This window comes from Xiphophorus maculatus, chromosome 11 (genome assembly GCF_002775205.1).
Source record: "Xiphophorus maculatus strain JP 163 A chromosome 11, X_maculatus-5.0-male, whole genome shotgun sequence".
Classification (NCBI taxonomy): Eukaryota; Metazoa; Chordata; class Actinopteri; order Cyprinodontiformes; family Poeciliidae; genus Xiphophorus; species Xiphophorus maculatus.
Window position 1 is genome coordinate 19,405,714 of NC_036453.1, and position 23,875 is coordinate 19,429,588.

Below are 23,875 nucleotides of genomic sequence, written 5' to 3' on the forward strand. Positions count from 1 at the left end.
GCTGAACAACAGAGCGGCCTCGTTCCACTAAGTGAGCACCATATTTTGTAGCTGTGGCAGCAGGAGAGTTTATGTTACAGATAATATGTCCAATTGAGAGACATCAACACAACTATTACGTAACAGATAATTGCTTTTAAACTTATAGTTAGAAAATAAAATATTTTATGTCTAAAGCAACTCTCCCTAAGCATGGTATATTCTATGTTTTTATTATTTTGTAAAAGTAGGTGATTTATTTAAATGTAACCCATTAATCAAAATATATTAACAACAATCTATATTCTAATTCAGGAAAAAGTCTTAACACCGTACTTTCCAGTAGATCGTGTCCTTTCATTGACATACCATCAGTTAGACTCTTCTTGCAGTCTCTGTGTTGGAGTAAAGTTTTCAACTCCTCATCTTCAGCTGTCAGATATTTGAGTGTTTCTTTCATGGACGGCTTGTTCAAATTCACCCCACAGCATCTCAATGAAACCAAGGTCTAGGTTTTGACTTGGTCCAGGACTTTTCGTTTCTTAATTCTTAACTAGTCCTTGGTGGATTAATTGGTATGTTTTTGGTCATTGTCATGTAGCAGGGTTCGGTTTTGTATTTTCTGGTGTCCAAAGGATTATATTTTAGACTTATTGGTTTAAGAACATTATAGACATATTGTTTAAATTCTCTGCTGCTTGTAGACTATTTGTTAAACGGTGCTATAGTTTAGTTAGATTTGTTTTGAAACCTTCTTGAATTCCTTCCTCTTGAGGAGCAACAAAACCTCAAACAGCTCTTTCCTATCCTGCTTTTCAGTCTCTCTTCAACAGTAGAACCTTATTTAACACCATGCTTAACCAAACACACAGACTATTGTAGGCTGTCCTAATTTCAATCAACAATTAGTACTTCACAAACATTTACCCTCAATAGTGATATTTGTTTTTTTAAAAGAAGAATCTATTTTTATCAGTCAACAACAACAAAAAAATTTAAATCTAAAATTGTTAATTGATATTGCTGAGCTTACCCACTTACATATTTCTTCTACTTTTTCTGTTTCAGATTATCAAACACACTTTGATGAAGAAACTTGAGCAAATACAAAGGTTATCCAAACCAACCTGGCTCTGGTTTAAGTACATGCCCCTTTGTTAAATCATGAATTAACTGGGATTAACCCACATTTCAAAAAAAAAAGAAAAAGAAAAAAAAGCTGAGTTTCACAAGCAAAATAATGTTAATAGAACCTCTTTGATTGCATTTCCTCAGATTATCTTTATCAAATATTAAAATTAGTTTGATGACCTGAAATTCAAGTGTGACGAACAAGCAAAAACACAAGAACTCTATAAGGAGACAAACACTTTTTCACAGCACTGTATATTGTTCAAGGTAACACTTTCTACAGGACAGATATTTTCTGCACAAACCTTGTGCTGAAATTAAAAAGACAGACACATTTGTCTCATGTTGGTTTAACAGACCAACGTGAGAAATGCAAAACAAGCTTGAATGTGTAGGGAAAAAAACCTTTTGGGAGGTGTCCTTCAAAAACAATACCTCCAAATCCATTATTCTCCGCTACTGGGTTGACATCATGCTCCTAATTGGGTTCCAGATCAGTGCCACAGACTCTGCTGGATAAATGAGTCCCCCCACCCTTTCCCCTTTAATCTCTATAAAGGCAAACAAAAAAAAAAAATAGGAGTGAGGGTACCTGTTCCCCCCGCCTGTCTTGCTCTTTTCTCATGTTAATGTGGGTGCGGTCCTCAGTCCTGGGCACCATCTGCCCTTCTTTAGGGTTTTGGGCCCCAAGCTCTCCAGACGTGTCCGATTGTTTGTGTGTGTCCAAGCAGAAAGTGGTGAGTACACATGGTTCGTGTGGCCGAATAGGCTCTTCCATCAAGAACACGAGCCTACTGTTCATTAGCCTGCATGTGACGCAGGGAGGGGGCAGCTCGCGTGCCCTGTACGTAGCAACTTCAGGCCAATCCATTCTTGTGGTGGATGTTCACGTTTTATGTGGGATGTCGTCGTGAGCGACCGTTGGCTGAGGGACAACTAGACAGGTCAACATGTTATTGAAAATCTCCTTTAAATAATTGGGCTTTAACTGGGATATTGTGATTGTGAGCGATGTCCTTTTGGCTGACCCCTTTTAAGCTGAACTTAAAGCAGAATTTGTTCCAGTTTTGTCAGTATCCAATCATACTGTGCAGTGAACAGATGGAGAAACAAACGAGGAGAAAAATGATTCTACCTTCTCAATGCCATTATCTGCACAACGTAAACATGCAAGTGGAGCATGGGCACATGGGTATCAAGCTGTACAAGCACATGAACAATCAAAAGAAGAATTATAGTGTTGTATACTGCCTGAGAAAAGTATTGAACTTTGTCTTCACATTTTGTTAGCAGTTTGCCACAACCCACACAAAAGACTTAACAAAATGTGGAAGAAGGAGCTCTGATTAGATGAGGCCAAACCTTTCACCCTGCACACAAAATGCAGGGTAAAAACCAGGGTCAAAGTGATAGTGGTGACGTTATGGTGCCGGATACTCGTGTACCTTCTGTGGGGAATATTCAGAGTTGATGGGAAGACGGATGGAGATTAATGCTGAATAATTCTGATGGTAAAATTATTAACATGTACATCACTTGAAACTATAGCTAAAGATTCCAGCAAGACAGTGAAACTTAAAAACACAGCCTGATCTACACAATGTTTGGAGCAAAGCATGTCCATGTGTTAAAATTGCCCGGTCAACTACCAGACTGAATCCGAATGAGAATCAGTGGCAAGTCCAATCTGACTGACGCTTGACTGGGAAAAATTGTCACTCTGTAGATGTACAAAGATAGACCTTTCAAACATTTCCTGAAAACCATACTTTTCCCATGACTTCACAACTATGTTCTGCTTTGTGTTGATTTATCAAAGAAAATACCAACAAAATACATGGAGGCTTGTAGTGTTATGATAAACTTTTGCAAGTCATTTTGATAGGAATTTATTCTATAACATTTAAACCAAAGCTAGTTATGTTTCAAAATGAGTCAAAATTAAGTGTGCCAAGTGGATGTATAATGAAAAGGATACCAGAATATTGTTCTTTGAAAGAAATAGAATTTTATATACACCAAATGGTTCTGCAGAAAGCATGAGTGCAAAAAGGAGTTCAAATTCTCTTCCTATATTCATTGTTCACTAGTAAAAAATTAAACACTAGTAGACAAACAAAAGTTAGCATTTGCCTTCCTAACATTATAAGGAAATATCATTTAGATTTTAGAAAAAATAATTTGTTCCCACGTTCTTTTCAATGGACGTGTTTACTCTCTTTAAAAGCCATGAAAGGATTGGCAAGTTGATCCACCAGTTAACCGCCACACCACTGATGAGCCGATTATGACTTTCTACCGGGTCCACCCTCCTCATTTTCAAAGCTACATGCTGCTGGCAGCATTGAGATTAGTTATTGAACAGTCCAAGCAAAGGGAAACAAGGCCGCCTCAGAGCCACACAACACAATGAGCCAGCTGTCAGTGGGTGGGGCTTGTCTAAACCAGTGTTGTCATGGGTAGTGTTCATTTATTCATTTTTTTTTAGTTGCCCTTTGAGCGCTAATAGGGGCTCCTATTCGGGTCTGCCGTGCGCTGATTAATATTGACTCAAGGCTCGTTTGATATCTAGCGAGCGTGTAGCGGAAACGGAGGCACGGGGGGCTTTACGCAACACAAAAAGGCCAGGAAAGGTGAAGGGAATATGGATCTTCTGTGGTTTGTGAATACATATGAGCAGAGATTTCAGTTAAACTATTGTATTTCATAATAATGAACCAGATGTCCCACAGATGGCATAGGTGGAATTATTAAACATGTTTGGTTACACTTACACCTTTATGCTCAGTGACTGGTCTTTCACGTAGATACTTTGTCTGTAACACCATGTTACACCCAACTCTTACATTGTCTTTCTAAATGCACAGCCACACAAAACCCCCTCTCTCTAATCCCCAGAGGCCTCTGCTTTGCCTCCCCACACCTGTTTTACATTCAGAGATGTGTCTCTGAGCATCTTCCTGGCAGTATCTGAGCTTATGTCCTTGCTGAGGGTTTTAAATAACTAATGTGCCAGCCCGCACTGCTGCGCTAATGAGAAACGTGAATTGCTCTAAACTAATGTTGAAGAAGTAAAGACTCAGCGTTATCACCTACTGACAAAGGAAATTGTTTTGCATCGTGCAGTTATCACGCAGCAACTTTTCACACCACATTATCAGCACAAACCCAGTTTTGTTTTAAGTCCAAGATTTCAGTATGAGATGGATTTGGATGATGTAGATTTTATTGTTACACAAATGCCAAATAAAAATTTCTACCAACCATTTTAAGAGCACATTGCAAATATTATATTACAGACTGGAATACATGCCATGCTGAATCCTGTCATAGAAAGTAGTAGACATCTTTTCACAGTATAGGTTTTGACCAAGTTCAAAATTATAATGTTTAGATTTCAACAAATGCACTTTTTGGATTAAATCGTACAAATAAGATCTTCAGATGTTCAGTTTGAGGCCATTTTTCTACAATAAAACAACAGTTCACTTATTGTTAGTTTGCAATTTATCACACAAATCATCTAAGCCCATTAAGCCGTTTGGATAAATGTGTGACCCATAAATTGTTTCATATCTAGCTTACATAATTCAACCTGTGGAGGGCAAACAGGAAAGAAATCTCTGCTCATATCTATTGGTATTGCTTGCACAGCTTCAAAGAAAAGTTTTTTGACATCAGTTTTATTTCCAAAGATGACAAATCTTGCCTGCATTAGATAACTCTCCTTGTGTATTCATTTAATATAAACCCAGATTAGTTGGTCCCAGAGGCTGAAGCTAAGGGCTAATCATCCCATAGACTTTTTTAATCTTTAATAATTCTAATCAAAACATATTATAGCTGGCTATGCTATTATAGTATGAGTATTTAAACCAAATTCAAATAGCCACCACATTTGCATTTGGTGGCTATTTTACAACAAAGGTATTTAAGATTGTGAATTTAGACGGTGACCCAACAAACAACTCTGAGTAACTGTGACCAGAAAACCCTTTAGATCTTGTACATGTTTCATGATGGAAGATAATTCTTGGTGCACCATTTCTTATCTCCACTTAAACTACAAGTGAACCTTATCTACTCTAGTATAACATTTTGTAATATTGTATTAAAAAAAAAGATGATTTTTTTGTAGATTAGAGTTCTTTTAAAATGGTGGGTTTCCTCTCTAACTAGCTGTTAGCTTTAGCTTGCAGGTAATGGGGTTTATAGCTTCAAGTGAGATTATAATTGTTTGAAACTTCTTCTTAATTTTGAAAAGCCTGACATATTCCTTTAAAAACATTCAAAAGTGTATTGTGATACAATTTTGCATCACAATACAAAATTGCCTGGCAATATTGACCCAGGTGCTAAAATGAAATATTGGAGAAAATATTGATGAGGGAAAAAAATGATCACAAATGAAATCATAATTGTTATATTCAGCATTATGATTAATAATATTATTACAAATTGTGTGTTTTTACAAAATAGTACCAATCTGAAACCACCACGTTGCTCAAAAACACAAAATACAATCAAGTAAACATTATTACCACCAAATCATTTATTGAATAACTTTGTTTAAAAATCTCCACCTGCATCTACATCCTTATCTAACTACTTTTTCATGCTTTCATTTATAAAAATAAGCATTATGCCATGCTATGTCTATAGTTTCCTTTCTTTAGCTAAAAACACAAACTTGTTTTAACAAGATTACGTACATGATGAGAAATTTTATTAAAGCCAGAAGCAAAAAGCAAAGTTTTGAGGGATTTACCTCCACATACTTTACCTCTTCTCATATATCGTCATTTCCTATGTGGCTTGACTATTCCCTTTTACCTCTACTCCCAAGGCGCAGAGAGCTCTGCCATAATGTGATCATCTGGACCATAATTCGATATGTTTTATACACTGGTGATTGACCAGTGCTGTGATTATTTGATTCTATGCCAAAGAACCCATCATCTCCTGTTTCCTACATTCTTTTTACAGAACCACAGTTTTCTTCTTGGACTGATCGTCTTGTTCAGGGTGTTAAGGACAATGCAGCACAGAAGCATCAATGTACGGCAAACATTCATTTTGCTAACTAAACAGTGTTTGTGTTGACCTAAGTCTTGACTGGACCTTCCCGGTTGGTAAACAGATATTCACCACCAAATGCAAACATGGAATTGGACTGCAACCCTTCTATGCCATAAAATGACAAAAAGAAAACTTTTAAGTAAGGCAGAAATTTGAGGGCTCACCCAAATTTTCCAACACTGGTTAGTAGTTAGTCTTCCAAGTGAAAGTGTCTTTTAAACCCCAGTGCTATCAAATGAGATGAATGGGAATATACTAGAAAACTTTTTCTATTACAGAATCTATTTGGGACGGTGTTTATGCATGTGAAAATGGGTGATACTATTTGTTTTATAGCACAATCAAGCAACAATTCAGTTGTTATGAAAATGCTGTAGCTCAAAAAATTTGTCTTTGCAATTTGATGCCTTAAAATTGGCCTCTGTCTCTTTAAGAAGCTCCTGCTCTTTCCAGCATTTTGCATTGAGCCCGCCATTAACACAGCACATTTCAATTATGTCACTTACAACCTTACTTAGGAGTGTTGTACTGAGAAGGTGTTTGCATGATGAGCACAGCAGACTCACAGCTGGTCTTAGCTTTCCAAAAAAGAAAAAAAAAGTGCTAAATCACAGTTAATTTGTGATTTTACAGAAGGTAGTATTTATTTTTCCACAATAATATAGTGAGTAATAAAATATGACAGATTGTGATCCCTGATCAAACCAAAATAACTATAATGTGCTCATCACTGTTAGATATTATTCATTTTAGTAACATGGTCACATTTCGTTACGGTAGACTAGACTTGGAACAGAAGATAGATAAAGTCAAATCATTGGCCATCAAATCTGAGCTGGATGCGATGCGCGATTGGCCAAAAAATTGCAATCTGTGCATCTGAACTGCAAATTACTGTAATATTTATTGCTAAGCAGTTGTTTTAGGAGCTGGTTAGAATAAAAAGACTAAACATACCTTTAACCGGGATTCATCACCATGGATGCCGGTTTTGTAGAAATGTCATTGAGAGCCTTCTTTCCTTAACTTTGCCCACCAAAGTGGTAAATTCCAGACTCAGCTTCTTACAAAATGTCACTGCAGCAATTTGTTCTGCCTCCAAGGATATTTTTTAGGATTCATTATATAAATCTGATCACTGACAGCAGTCCATGGATGTCTTGCTTGGAAATCCAGCTTCTTCTGTCAGCGCCTGATCTGAGCTCACATGGCCAAGCTTTAAAGAGAGCTCTATTGAATATTAGTCAGTTTTCCATATTTAAAAGAAATTTCCATGACTCACTGGGGACAAATGGCCATATTTTTGCATCAAAACTGTCAACTTTAATTTATTTGCTTCACTTGAAAAGAGGTAAGGGATTGTCTCTTTGGGGATAATGTGTTTCAACATGCATGTGGGTTATTACCTTGTTAACAGAAGGTCTAGATTCAGGGCAGCCCCTCGTAAATGTTTCAAGAAAACTTTATAACTGTGTAGGAAATGATATGACCATTATTTGTTTTGGGGAGAGGGTTTCATAAATCCTAGAAGACTTGAAGGGTGTTTTTATTCTCTAGGGTATTTGTAGACCATTAACAAAAAACAGATTTGCTCAGTCTTGTAATTATTGACAATAAATGTCACTTGTGTGGAAATTAATTTATTAGCTAAGGCTTGCAGTCATGATGGCAAAGATAAATAGCAGATATTTTCGGTCAAGTCATGCCTTTTTTTTTCTTCCTTTGCCAATGAAAATAAGCCGTGACGCTTTGCCTCAGTCAGTTTAAGTGCACAGTTATCAGGTGTCTGTATTACATTTTTCTTTTATGTTCTGCCCTCCCCCCCATCATCTCCATACTTCTTGGGTTTGCAGTGAGAATTTATTTAAATATCCATTCCTGTAAATCTGGACAAAATTGTGTACACATGGAATATATATATATTTCTTCATTTTTTTTTTTTTTTTTAGCTAAAAAGCATTTTTCACAAGAATTTCTTCTGCATTCAAAATGCCTATATATATATATATATATATATATATATATATATATATATATATATATATATATATATATATATATATATATATATATATATATATATATATATATATATATATATATATATATATATATATATATTAAAGGTCACACAATCCACCATGTGGATGCTGCATTTAGGTATTCATTGTGTTCTCCAATTGATTCAGTGCTGTTGCAGAACAGCCATATTACTCTTCGGCTGCGAATCGACATTACAGGGGTTGTCAGGACAACCAGCCATGATTCAGGGAACCTCAGATAGGCCTCCACCTTGGGCTTGAAGCCTTAGCCATGAGCCTGAGCAGATGCTGGTTACTGTCAGCCAATCACAGGTGAGACACAGGAAAAAGATGACATCATAGGCAAATGAGGACAAATGTGGAAACTATAGTGGTTGCCGTGTCCGCCTGCTTACAAACGCAACCACCATGAACTCATGTTGAATATTTCTGCTTTTCACCTTTCACACTCTAAAAGAAAATCCACATCACATGTGAAAATTTTAGAGCAAAGAACTTTAATAAATATTTTGAATGTATTAATGAGCCTGAAGTCCGAGCCAAAAGGTTTAGAATAGAGATTTCATGTTCACAGATTTTTGGCCAATTTCAGATCTGTTGCTTTTGTAAAGCTACAGATGAACCATTCAAAAATATTTCTTTTTAACCCTCCTGCTGTAAGGAGTCAATAAGTTTAAACATATTATCAATATTAGGAGAAGATGTGACTTTCTGACATATATACGTGTGTAGCAGCTGTCAAAAAGGGTACAACTAATTTAAGGCAAACACAACCAAGTGGGTCTCCACGCTTCTTAAAAACCTTAATGTCAAATATTAGCATTTAGGCCAATTATCATGATTAGCTTTAACAACTATAAACATCACCCTCTCTACATTTTAAAAAGACCCTACCTTACTTCTCAGATTTCCAAATGCAGTTTTCCTTCAGCTTCCTATTTTGTGCCATCTCTGACTGTATTTTAAACCCCTAAAATAATAATTGATTTTGAGTTTTCATCACACACTAACATCCACACACCCCTATGATGTGACCTGACAGTGCTAGGATTTGATGTTTAAGTTTTGTACCATCCACAAATAATTAGTCTTCCATACAATTTTGACTTATCCAGTTGTTGCTATTTCATGTGTTTTGAAATGTCTCTTAAAACCTTAGGAATAACTTTTACTTTTTCTGAAAGTTATTGAAGTTATTTTTAAAATGCATTACTGTTTTACAATAGATCTACGTCAGTTGTACAACTTAGCCAGAAGTACTCAACAAACCAAAGGTTTGGAAGCAAGGCCAATATAGAACAAGCATTTTGAATCAATTTAAACTTTTTGTAACCTCCATCAGTAATATCTATGTGATCAGACATTACTTTCTTTAGTTTGTCTTTTAGATACACATTGATGTTCTTTGACAAGATCAAAGAAGGGCTTTATTTTTGATTTGCAAGAGTCACAACTACAGTGCAAAAACACAAAAACATGACATTTTGCACAACATAAAGCCAGGGATAAATTACTTTGGAGAAATTATACTCTTAGAAAGACAGATCAAAATACATGAGTTTTATAGTATATGATGTGATCAGTGTGTCTTTATGTAATAATCATAGTAATTTGTTTTCTTCCACACTGTCTTATACTCAGAAATGTAATACTTATTTATTATTATTATTATTATTATTGTAAGTGCTGCAAGCTCTCACTAGTCTAGCCCCTTAAAGCTCTTTCGTACGCAACACATTTCTTCTAAAAAAAGAGGTCTTGAATCCGACGGTCATCTTTAAGACTTTACTGAACTTAAAAGAAAATAAAAATAATAAACAAATTCAAAACAAATAGAAAGTGACGGTCAAAAGACTGTGTTACTCTCAAGGTGCCAGACTTCTACAATTAGCAAATACTTTCATCTTTCATAAATTAATTAGTCAATAACCAATCAAGAGGCACCAGGTAATAAGCTTAAGCACAACACAATTACAGATGCTCATCTTTTTCAAATAGCAGAGTAAAAAATTAAACACAAAATAACATTTTGTATTAAGTTCCAAAAATGTATATATGGCTCCTACTACTACTACTACTACTACTATTATTATTATTATTATTATTATTATTATTTATTAATTTGAACATGATAGAAGTATAAAATCACCCACATGAACAAGGAATGCAAAATACATATTTTTGTGCCACAATAATCTTAACATGCTTGAAAAGTTGTAGGAAGAATTAAGAAACTTTTGAACTCCAACCCCATAAACTCATATCATATTTTCAGATGGACCCTCATTATTAAATCAAATAAAAAATAACATGGATTAATTAATTTTCCATTTTACCTGGGTTTACATATATGCATACATACATCCAAACCCACACACACACTCATATGCGTTAGCCTCAATTTACATACACATTAGTGCAACACTCATTCAAATTTCTATATCTTGTGAAAATGGCCTTAAACTGAGTCTAATGAAAGGTTCTCTGACAGCAGCGTGTGTGTGTATATATATTAATCTCAAACATTTTAAGGTGATAAATGTGTAATAATTGAATGTTTTGGTTACATTCAAAACTCGAAATCTAAACCCAACTCTCCTGTTTCTCATTTGCAGGTCTGGTCTGTTCAACAGAAAACCAATCGCGTCTGCCCGTGGGCTGTCTCCTCCCCTGGACCTGCTGCCCGCATTAATATTCAGCCCTTCAGCCAATCAGCCGCGCTGGGTGGATGACATCATGGGCTAGGGAACAGCGAACAGCCAGTGAAGCATCCAGCCTGCCGAACAAGCTTTGCTTTTAGGGTCAGGAACTGGTCTGACAAGAGAATGGCAGTCCTGCCTTTAAACCGTCACTAGGACTGTAGGCTGACGATGAATCCAGCGGGACTCCAGGCCCAAAGGCGAGACACTGAGCAGGAGAATGTGAAGACATATTTCAGGTAATTCCCTCTGTGTGTAATATAATAAGGGATGTGGAAGAGGGGAGCAGAGAGCTGGAGGAGGAGGGGAGAGGCTGTGTATGTAGGGTTGCTTTGTAGCCTTCCTTTTTCTTCCTGCACTCTGCATTCTGGCCTGCTAATCAGGCAGCTGTTTCCTCAGCAGTCCTTCTCATCTCTTGGGCTGCGATGGGAATAGATGGCCCCACTGGATGAGCTGGATGCGTTTTATATCATCTCACACTCTACCCTGCACCGCATCACCTCTGTGTACACTCCTTTACACCTCACAAATATAGCATCCTTATTACTTGGACTCAACGGTGGCATTTGAGCAATCCTTGTGTCAGTGAAAGTGTGTGTGTGTGTGTGTGTGTGTGTGTGTGTGTGTGTGTGTGTGTGTGTGTGTGTGTGTGTGTGTGAAATGCAGCAGCTGCAGCAGCTACACAGAAGCAAGAAAGAAGCAATGCTATTTTTGGGAGCTGCTGGATGGATCAGAGCTGTACATGCTGATGTGGAAGGGCTGGTGATGGATGGTTTATGTGCTGATGGATGCTCTTTTTTTTTATATATATATACGAGCTCTCCTCTGCACCGCCTCACTTATGGTCTCTGGGAAGGGATGCACACACACTCGGATCGGAGACGCGTCTCCGTGTCCTGGCTTCAAACATGGTTGTGTGCAGCAGCTTCATGGCGGCTGTAGTGACAGGGAGATGTACAACATCTGGTCACCTGACTTTACTGGGGATCGGAGTGGGGGTGGGTTCTGTGGAAAACCGAGCTGATCTAGCTCGGATTCCTCCCCGGCCGTCATCAGCAGAGGAGGATGGAGGAGATGACTGCAGAGCAAGCCGAATCTGTCTCCCCTGCAGCCTCTCTCTGTGTGTGTTGCAGTGGTTGTGTCCTGGCCGCCGGCGTACAGGGAGTGGGAGATTCCTCTCCCAAGGAAGCGCAGTCATCCTGAGCAGGAGCAGGGCCTGATGGGAGACCTGTTGTCTGGCGTGAGGAGAAATATTAGGGAGTCATGTCAGCGACTGAGGGAGCGCCAGATGATTATAGAGGGGAATTGGGGGATGGGTTAGTGAAGGTGCTGCTCTCTTTGAACATTGATCTCCGTTACAGTTCTCCCAGAGACTTTGCCCTCTAAGCATCATTTCTCCTGCTAATACTCCTCATTATGCAAAGTAGAAGCAACCTATTTGCATACTCTGCACAAAAATACATTTATCCACATTTTTCTCACTTATATCAGATTGAACTTTACTTATTTTCCTTCAGTGGGGATTACCAAAATTGTTAATATTTACTAAATCCCAGATTATTGAGAAACTTTAAGCAATTAGAGAGTGGCCATGTGAGGATTTCATAGCTTTGTAAATGTTTGAGTTAAATGGATGCAAATCTGTGGATGTATTTGAAGGCAACACCTCAAACGCTGCTTACTTGTCTGACATCATGGAAAAATCAGAGAAAATAAAGCAAGTTATGAGGAAGAGAGTTTTGACCCTCCGCATGTTGGACACGGTGATCTGTTCAACCATCAGACTGTTCTGTTTCTTAGAAATAAAACTGTTTTGGTTTGAAATGTGTGTTTTATCCCCAGGCCTGTCACAATAACAAACTTTCCTGGACGATAAACTGTCCCCGAAGTCATTGCGAAAAACGATAATATTGTTGTGTTGAGACTATTTTCAAGTAATAATAATGCAAGTACACATTCTTACAGATCAATAAACTTTAAATTCTGATGAACATTTTACACTGGAACTGGAAGACATTTTAAATATCCACTATAAATAAACAAAACTGAAACAAAAAATAAAATGAATCATGAAGTCTCTGTTAACAAAACTGTCCTTCAAAATAAGGGCTAGTTGAAACCAAAGCACCAGACTGAAGACTTTTATCATCCAAATTGTGGTAGAAAAAGAGAACAACTATAAATCATGCAAATGAAAATTATTGAGTTTGCTTTAATTTATCATGCGATTAGTTGATTTATTGATTACTGTGACATGCCTAATAAGCCCCAAAGCAAAAGCTCTTGTGAACTGAAAATAGTACAAGAATGTCATTATCCGCAGTGAAATTAGTCAAGCACCATCATGGACTGAAAAAGCACTCAGCTAGGAAGAAGCCATTGCCTCAAAAATGACCAGATTAGAGTTTGTCAATATACTTTGGGATAAAAACCTTACTTATTAGAGTATTTTGGCCTGAAACTAAAATTGAAGTGTTCTTCCATTATTTGTAGGAAAAAGAGGAGAAGCATGCTAGGCTTTGGGCTTCGTAGCCCATAGCCTAGCATGGATGTTTTGCTGTGCATTTTTCTTAACATACACTCATTATCCAACCCGGACATCTTCAATTCTGCATCATAGGATCACTGGGTGGTTTGGGTCTCATCACGTCATACTCCCTCTCCCAGGCAACCCAGTCAGGGTTGATCAGGTCCTGGCTTGTGTCTAATAGTTTGTGTGCACCATATAGATGACATCATGAGAAAAACCCCATTGTGGTGCTAAAAATGCACCATCAGCCACAACTAGTTTGTGGAAAGGAACCAAAAACAATTGACCCAAGTTATAACATTTAAGGCATTTTTAACAAATATAAAGGCAATATGTGTACAGTTAAAATAATTATCTCATTTAAATTAAATTTACCAAATATAAATAATGAATTAGTCATAACAACTGACCTCCAACAACAAAGGTTCATTCTAAAGTGTTATCAGACAGTAAGAAAAAACAAGGCTTTGTGTCTTTTTATGTCTTATACCTAAATACTTTGTTCAAGTGCAGCTCTTTATCCTGCTCTTAGACTGACAGACTGACAGCCGCTTCAGTTTTGTCAATCTACTGAAGGGTCTTAATCAGAAGACAGGTCGACAATCAGTCAAAGTTATGGTATACCATTAGAGCAGAATTATCCTTTGCTTATGCGTCCTGCTATTTAGCGATCTGTGAGACTGTTGCTGGATAATCAGTCTCGATTGCTCCCCTGCTAAGCTTCACACTTGTCCCGCGATACTCCATACGTCACTTTCATCATATTCTCCTCACACCTTCCTCTATAGGAGTCCGTCACGAGCAAATAGACTTTTTTCTGTTATCATACAGGTAAAAGGTTGTTCTGAATCATTCTGCATGTTAAATGCACCTCTCTTATGTGCTCTGAAACAAAATGAAAGAGACTCATCTCACACTAGTTGTGTGTATTTATATGCTGGAACTAAAATACAGGTACAGTAGCGACCCCCAGCGTAGTGCTTGTGGTGAATATAGAGTGGTTTATTGTGGTTTAGCTTTTCACGCTAATGTTCAAAATCACTTTTATGGTTCAAACAAGTTTAAGTACATAAAACTGTTTCTATAGTTTATCATAAATGTATTGTTTTCCTTACTGCTTGGCTGGAACATTTTAAAATCTTTTGTTTTAATCTGTTATTCAGCTCATGTCATCTGGCCTGAAGTTTTTAAAACAGTTAAGCTAATGAGCTAACAAATAACTTATTGACCTTTACATGTACAACACGATGTGTCACACAATCTAACTGTTTTTAAGTAAAATAGTTATTTGATACTTATTGTCTTATTAGCAGCAAGACGCTTTTTATCACAATTAAGCATTTCTTTCAATAAATTTAACAAATTCTCTATAAAAATACAAAATGTTGTTCCATTGCATCAGGTGTTTTATTATGCCTGCATTTATCTTTGTTGGTATAAATACAATACAAAAACATAAATTAAAACCAAAGTGATGTTTATAGAAGTTTTTTCTATTTTTGTTAAGTGCATCTAGTAAAAAGTTTAAAATAATAAAAAAAATTCTAAAATCTGTTTCTTGAATCACACATTAAAGGGTTGATAAAAGTGGTGGTTGGTTGTCCCGTAGTTTCCTGCAGATTATCTGTGATTTTTGCAAACTAAAATTTTTTCCAAAGAGCTAGATTTGCTTTTCCAAGTGGGGATAAGAGTGGTAGCCTTCTTTCAACCAGCTGACCAGCAGTGTGCAGCCACTTATTTTTTGTCTGTAGAGCAGGCAAAAAAAATCTCTATTGTCAGCAAGGTCACCTTGAACTCTAGGAATGGTATTCTGTAAAAGCCTTGCCATAAGTTTGCCAGACGTAGGTGTTTCTTCTTTGTTTTTTAAAGTTTTTGTAACACTAGCTGCTTTTACTTGCTGTAAATTGCACAAGGAATGGGTAGAGAGACGGGGGAAAGACTTGCGTCAAAGGTTCAAGGGTCAGGACTTAAACTCCAGCTGCTGTGGGGACTAGCAGCCTTGTACATGGGGCACTCGTTTTACCGCTAATGTACGCGCCGCCCGGACCAGGCCTATTTCTGATTAGTGAGTGCATAGTAGAAGTAGCTTCCAGCTGTGCTCTCTTTATTCCTAAAGGTATCCCTGACAGCACATGGCAGAAGCAAGACTTTATTTGTGCGCTGAAACAATGTGCGTTTCTTTTTCCGTGCTAGCCTCATTGTCTCCAGGAGTATTAGCGTGCTGTTCTGGGCTGTCCTATGTTTTCCACTTGTCACCGTAACCCAACACAAGCAGCTTCTTTTACCTCAGCCCAGCTAACAAAAGCAGCAGACACAGTACCTCATCTTGGCCTGCAGCCTGCTAACTGGGCCGGCCTGAAACATGATATCGGGACACAGAAAATGCATACAAGGAGACCTCCATCTGTTGAGGGCTGCACTGCCGCCGTTGAGCCGGGTTATCGTTTCGGGCTCTTGTTGTGGCCCCGTGTGTGGGTTGCTTCTGTGTGTGTTTGTAAGGTCACACCAGTTCTTGCAGTAGGTGTTTCAGAGCTCCGGTCTGTGTGTCATGGATTAGCATGTAGGATTGGAAGCCATCTGGCCATTTTGTCTTAGATAGAGGAGGGGGAGTAAGTGAGGGAGATGGATGAAGAGAGACAGTGTGTCACACTCTGACACATTGACACAGCTCCCTCTGTAATCTCCCTTCTTGATGTCTGTTGCTACTTACAGCAGGTTTAGTTGCATGTGTGACTTTATGTGTCGCCAACTCCATAGATATCCATGTCGCCTCACCTAGACATTCAACACAGGAATAGGACAAGAAATGTGTTGGGGGCAGGGTTCCTATGTAGGATGGAAAGTTATGGAGTTTGATTTCAGTATGGAAAAACAATTTTATTATCTTCTACCTCATTGTCTTAATTTCTGTAAAATTATTATTATTATTAATAAAATTATATTCTTTTCTTCCTTGTTTCTTCACTTCTTCACAAGCTTCCTTCTGTCCTTCATCTCCTTCCTTTCTTCCCTTACATCTTCTGTTCCCTTTCTCTTTCTCTTTCTTTTCATGCATCATTCCTTGTCCACCTTTCTTTCATTTTTTTTGTTCATTTCCTCCCATGTGTGTTTTCTCACTCTTTGTCCCTTTCGTCCTTGTGCATTTCTTTTCTCTCATTTCTTCCTTCCTTTCATTTTTACCTGAAAAATGTGTAGGAACCCTATGGGAGGATTTCAGTAGAAAGTAAAACCTGATCCAACCATCAGGAGACATTTTTGACTTTTAAAGGAACAGATGATATGTTAACTGAGGCTCAGAGGACTGCAGAAAGCGGTGTGAAGAAACAGTAATAAAAGACAAAACACAGCTAAATGTTAAAAGTAATTCTTTTGGAGACGTTTTAAAAATGATGACTGAAAGATGGGGCTTTTGAATGAATCTGGGTTTTTTTTTTGCTCATACTTTTTCTCGTCTTCTTATTCTGTCATAAATACATTTGGAGTCTGAAATCCCGGTTACTATTTAAGATTTGACAAAAACCATAAGAGGCTTATACATCAAAGGTGTTTAAAATCCCAGGTTTTAGACAAACAAATAGATCAGTCATACTTATGTCCATGTAATTTAATTAGTTTAGGTAGAAAGAATCCATTAGCCACACAATTGAGCTGAATATCATCGACCCTACTTCACTATTTCAGTTTTGCCTTCTCTCTGCATTCACTGCAGATCTTTGTTTATTCACTTGTTGACACAAAAATGACTCTACAAGATCTGCAGGCTTTTCACGCCCGTCCTCTGATCCATTACAATGCCTGTTTTAAACCTTTCAACTCGACTATAAGCAGGTGGACCAGCTGGCGTGGCAGGAGGGAATCCACTCCCCTAACCGTCTCCAGCTGGCTCTCTAACAGGCCCACCAACACCACACTGTTAAAGAAAATCCTGCATTTGTAGATAATGTAGGCTAATATGGCAAAATATTTCTGGTGCAAAACAGGAAAAACGTCATTTTTTTGTTAAAGTTCAGGAAATACTTGTTTTTTTTACCTGCTGAGTATTTGAGTAATGCATGGAAGTCATTAACAAATAGTGGTCACTACAGTGGACAGCTGCCTAAAAGCCATTTTCTTGTGCTTCTTGTGGATTTTTATGTTACAAATGCACACAGACCACTGAAGTGGACACTAATGCATCATAAAATACACTATCAACTACTGGCCATCAGCTGCAAATGCAAGAAATAATTTTTGTCAAATCCAATATGGCCGACAGACAAAAAAGCATGCCAACCGACCCGGTCCCTCCTTCTACTGTAGACGACTCTTGGAGGTAAAAAAATATTGTGACATCAGATAGCCCCTAAAGAACAATACTACTGATGTATTTTTCAAATAACAGCTTTATTTATGGAGAAAATTACAATTGATCACCTAAAAAAACAACAACTTTTTCTTTTACAAAATTTAAGAAAATTTGAAAAAATTGGAAAAACAATCCTGACACAAAGGATCATAATTCATGCATGAAATGGTTAAAATTAAGTTTTTGTACTACAGCAGAGCAATATTAAAAGTTAAAATTATCAACCTTGAGTGCATTTTCTCACTTTGGAATAAATCCCAAATACAATTAGAGGTTTTTTTGTTTTTCTTAGCACTGCTGCTACAATAATAATAAGCAGTTTGTTACTGCTGTACTTTTTAAAAGTTGATTAATATATTTATTTAGAATTCCATGACTGAAGTGTGGATATGATTTGACACGGAGACTTTGTCCTTTTTCCTGTAATGTTTATAACCAAAGCAGCCTATTTGCGCTTTGTTCAGCTAAATGAATTTTACAGCCTGAAAAGGATCTACTATAGGATGTTTATTCAGATGATTAAATTATAAATAATCTGTTTTTATGTTTTAAAAGGAAGAAAATCAAATTTTTTTTTTACTTTTAAGGCGCAAAAAGATTGTGTAAAAGATTATGTCAAAAAAGAATGGAGAAAATTAACACCATTAGTGGCAGTCGTATAAGGGAGCCAAGTTAATATCTTGTTTAGTCAAGGCTAAAGAATGAAATAAAATAACAAATACTTAAAATGCCTTTCACAAATACAAAAATGCACTAATTATAACAATAGAAATCCATTTTATCTCAAAAAAGAGGCTACGACAAACCAGTTCTAATTTAACAGTGTGTGCCGCACCGGGACCGCAGATGGACCCGGCTGTTGTTCAGATCAGTCCACAGAGAGATAGAAGGCTCTGATTCATTTGTCATTGAGTTCATTCAAACTTTCCTTCTTTCATTGACTAAGCACATTAAAATGCAGCTAACAGAGGCAGAACCTTAATTAGATTCTAGCAATGATGAAAAGTTAAATGACTTTGCTTTTATCTTTTGTTTATTCGGTCTCTATTTTTGCTCTGAGGAGTAAGCTTGTGGATGATGTTGCTGCGAATTAAACAACACTGGTCAGACTGATGGACAGCTTTCTGAGTTTTCCATTGAGGACACCCCTGGTCTAAAACAATTCCCTGAATTCAAAGAACTAGTTTTATAAAAATCATTTTTTATAAAATTAGAATGAATACTTTGTGGTGATGGAGGGACTTACTTACTCTTTTAAAGAGTCAGTAAAGCTTTAGTCAGATGTGTAAAAACTTTTAAAATATGTTTAGCTTCTATTGCAGAAGCATATTCTCACACCGAGCCAAGTTTTAATTATTTTTTTTTCTCCCCTCCAGGGGGTTTTGCTGGTTCGCTACAGCTGTACTAAAGGCAGAAAAATAACCTTATGCTACAGATAAGCTGTTTACTAGTCTGCACATGTGGGGAAGGAGCTATAGCGCAGCAAAGAGCACGCACATACATGAGCATGATTGACAGTGCCAAGACCCTCCTCTTGATTGTGATTAGCTGTTTCTGACTTCGTGGTGTATTTCTGTAGGTGGCTGTAGGACCACAGGGAGGATTGTTTTCACAGATGATCTGTCTCATATTACACTGTCATTATATATTTTTATAAAAGTTATTTACTGCAGTTTTAAAGTGATGAGCGTATCTAGTAATATTTAATTAGTGGTACCTGACCTCTTGTTTCTTAGGGTTTTATGATCTGACATACGATCCCCTTTGTTTGTGTTTATTTTGCCATTTGCAGTGAAGAGAGATTTATTAGTTTGTTACTCCATAGTAACAAAAGAAGCTGTCTAATGTGGAAGGCACGCCAAATTAAAAGCTTTTTCTGTCCAACCATCATAAACATCAGTGATTCAAGTTTGCTAAACCTAAGATTTTTTTAAAGTTTACTGTCAAAAAAATCAAAATGGCTCACCATTAGCCTTCATCAGAATGATTATCCAGAAGATTTGACTAAATCATGACAGAAATTGTTCATGTATTACCAGTAGGGGTGTCAAATAGTAGTAAAAAAATAACATCAGATAAATGTGAATTTTTTCCAAATTTGACAAAGTCATCAGACATCATGCTACAGTGACAAAAACCTTAATTTATTTTACTTGGGAGCAAAGAATAAATCTGGGGAGGGTTGTGTTATAGAAATTATAGGTTGTTTTATAGTTTCTTTCCATGTATTTTATCTTAAATCACACAAATTTTAATAAATATCCATGACCTGGAAATTTCAGTGAAATCATTTAGTAGATCCACAGAATCAATTTAGTAAATTATTAATAGACAGTGTGGAGCCTTTATGAATGCATGAAAATAATAAGAAAAAGATGAAGCATATATGTTCTTGTACATTAATACTTTTGTTAGTGAAATAGTAAAATTTTGAACCCCAGACAATAACCAGCTTCAGTTTCTTTCCCGATAGCTCAAAGTGTCAGAAGACAAAGTTTTCCCCAGATTTATCAATACCTAATAGGTGTAGCTCATACATTTTTATTAATTTTAGCCACTGTGAATGCTATTTGTGGCATCCATTTACAGAGTTCCTTCAAACATACATATACTGTATGTGAAATGAGAAAGTGTGTGTGTCTGCGTGTTTGAGAGCATAAATGCGGAATAGAGAGCAGCATAGGAGCAAGTTCAGCTGAACTAAATATTAAATGTCAGAGCGAGCTATCACGCTTCCCAGCAGGAAAGTTTAGGAACGGATGATGCCTAGTAAAATGAGAAGCTGTGGGGATTAAGAAGGCCCTCAATGCGAACTAACCTGTTTTTTTCTGCCTTGTTTTGAATATGGGGAACTTTACACCGCCACCTGTGAACGTTGGTTTATCTAATGAAATCTGTGTCAACCAGGGGGGAATTTGTGAGTCAAGCGTTACTGAATGTGTTTGATATGAGAAACAAATTAGCTGCTGGTATGACATTAATGCAGGTTAATATTAACATGCTATGCTAGGCTCATTAGACTGATGCTAATTAATTAGTAATGGACAAAATCAATGTGTTGAAGCTTAACATTCAATCAAAAGTGCAACGTGTTTATATAATTAGGGTGAAATAAAACAAAACCTGTGGATAATCCTGATTAATTCTAGTAAACCTGTTTTAATTATGTGATTTTTAGAACCTCATTTTTAGGAAAAATTGGGCTCAAATTAATCATAGATTTATATAAATCACACACTAATGATAAATCTGGCATTAAAGTTAGCATAACCTATCAAACGATGAATTTATCAAAAGATATAGATGGTGACTAAAACTGGATTGGAGATTTTTATGCACAGGTGCTCTGTGAGAGTAGAATGATAAAATATTTAGGGGAAAAAAATTACTCTTTCAACTTCTTCATCAGTGAAATAATCTTAGAATTTAAGCTGAGTGTGAGTCTGCGATCTATTGAACTTCTGAAGGATCCAGTGTCTCTCTGCGAATGGACATTTAGAGTGCAGGAGCAGCTATTGCTTTCGTTTAGCTCCGCCTTTGATATTGTGTAATCATGCTCTAGTTGGCATGTTATTATTGGATTTAATGCTTTTATGCCACCATGATTAAAAGATGTCTCTGGTTATCCCCTGAGGTACGCACATCTCCTAAAAATACTGGTTGGGGAAGAAAACAGCGCTTTCAAATTTAGCTTGCTTTGTTGGTTGGAATACAATGGCGTACTTATTATTAAATATTACCATGCAAGGAAGCCAAGACGTTAACAATGAAGTAATTGATCATTTTGTATCGTTGGATTTTCGCATCAATAAGTTGATTTTCAAACTTTGCTTTTTTGTGAGCCAAATGTTTTTCTGGAGTGTTTTAATATCACAATATCCTTCCAAAGTCAATGTTTCTCCCCATATTTATTAAATATGAGCCTATAGCGCAAACTGAAATGAGGGTAAACAAAGCCTTCTGCTTCTCACAGGCCTCATATTACAATTAAATCTTTTTTACTTAATCGCTAGCAGCTGTTTCATTCTAGTGTGAGCAACAGGCTGAAGTTGTAGTTGTGTCAGAAAAAGAAGATTCCAGGAAAAAAGGGAGGACATCCAGCGGATGGCCGGAAGCCAGGACACAAACTATAGCCGGTTGTAAAAAGGGCGTAATGCCTGCATACAGGGTGTTGCTCAACCAGTCCAACCACCATGCAGCAGTCTTTCAGACCGTCTGTGTACTGGGTTTGTAATATTACTTTGATCAACCAACATATACCTCGAGGTTTTTTCTAAACCTGCAGAATAAATGGAGGATATGTACCACTTACAGCATTGCTAGATAACCTGAGAGGCTGAATTCAGGTATACAAATTTTGTTACGTTAGAAACTGGCTTGCTGTGGCTAAGCTATAAGAAAAGAAAAAGAAAACGTAGACATAGGGGCAGTTTTGAGCGGGACCAGAGTTTATTGAGTCTGAGCCCAGAAAAATACGGGTATTCATCTATCTTCACTCTCCTCTGTCTCATTCTCACCCAAATAAGGCAGAGCGGCCCGGAGCGCTACTGTCTGAACTAAAAACAAACACTGAAACTGTTATTTATCAACTGTTGTACTTGTATTTGATTGCAGTAGTTCAAGGCTACCTATGGTTTCTTATAGTTGAGAGTGCCTTGAAAAAAGTATTTGTACCTCTTAGATAGTTGAATAAGTGTAACTCTACTGAGTTTTATTGGTTTTTATGTGATATACCGATAGCAGGACACAGTGGTGAAGTGGAAATAACATAATGAGGTTTTTTGTTTTGTTTGTTCACCAATAAAAATACAAAAAGCAAATAGCATCATGAAGACCATGGAACACACCAAAATATACCATCCTAGAATACAATAGAATAGAATAATATGACAAATTCCTTCTATGAGGAATATTCATTCAAATGAGAATCTTTGGTGAATAATGTCTTTTCTAGATGCTCTCCTTCCAGTTTTACTGAGTTTGAGAAAGACGAATAGGTAAAAATAAAATAGATGCCTCATACCCTAAAAGACTTGCCACAGCTATTGCTGCAGAAATTGTTTCCACCTGGCAGGAGGGCTGAATACAAATGCATGCCAAAGTTGTATTTGTGGAAAAAAAGTTTAAAACAATTTATCATTTTTCACAAACAATCAGAATACATTGAAATTTCTGTTTGCAGTGTGACTAAGTGTGTCTTTTCTAAGACGTTGTAAGATGATACGAACCTTGCAAGAAAGCAACAGGAGACAAGTTATGAGTTTCCTAACATCTGAAAGATCCTTTAAATAATGTTACACATGTTATGTTGAATTTGGGACATTTATAAGAAAATTATTAACATATTATTTACACCAAGTCTCCCTTGAAAATTTCCTTTTCCTTTCCAGGACCGTGAAAATACTTTTAGCTGATTCAGAGGTGATCATTTCATTCTGAGAATCAGTGAATCGTCTGAGAGAGGAATGGATTCCACCATGTTTTCTATCCAAATGCACATAAATGGATTTGGATCTGTGATTTGTCTGTTTTGGGAAACAGACAACTGCAAACTCAGACATCTGTTTCCCCTCCACACCTTACAAAAGAAGGGACACTTATTTAATCAAAATAAAAAAATCTAGCTACGCTTAAGATGGCCATGATAACCAAAGTAAAAACAAAACTAAACCAACCTGACCCTATGTGAAAAAGTAACACCCTTGCAGTCCCCATGTCAAATCACACACTAAATGTGATTAAAACCAAATGTTTCACCATCAAAACCTGTTCTCTGACTGAACGTTAGAATCAAGAAACAGAACCTGTCGAACAACATAAAGTAAAATCTCAATAAAGCTTCTTTACTTCCCCAAATATATGAAATCATCAAAAAAAACAAGAAATGTGTAAAGGAGCAGATTCATCTGAACTAGTCATTTTAAATCAAGAGTATTTTAAATGCAGTAAGTGTTTGATGAGTTTAGATTTTGAAACCGTATATTTTTGAGTCATTCTCAAATGCCATAATTTAGGAGCCGTAAAAATGTGAACGTAACCTAGAACCTGTTTAAGGGTTCTGGTGATTTAT

The 23,875-nt window shown here is 36.8% G+C and overlaps 1 protein-coding gene across 2 annotated transcripts in view; it reads left to right on the top strand.

Moving 5' to 3' along the window:
* The first annotated feature begins 10,982 nt into the window (after positions 1–10,982).
* The window catches only part of LOC102230909 (serine/threonine-protein kinase PAK 3), a 37,297-nt gene continuing 24,404 nt past the window's right edge, over positions 10,983–23,875 (top strand). For both annotated transcript variants that reach the window (XM_014470193.2, XM_023342011.1), the window contains exon 1: positions 10,983–11,169. The gene's annotated coding sequence lies outside the window, so the exon portion shown is untranslated. The remainder of the gene's footprint in view (positions 11,170–23,875) is intronic.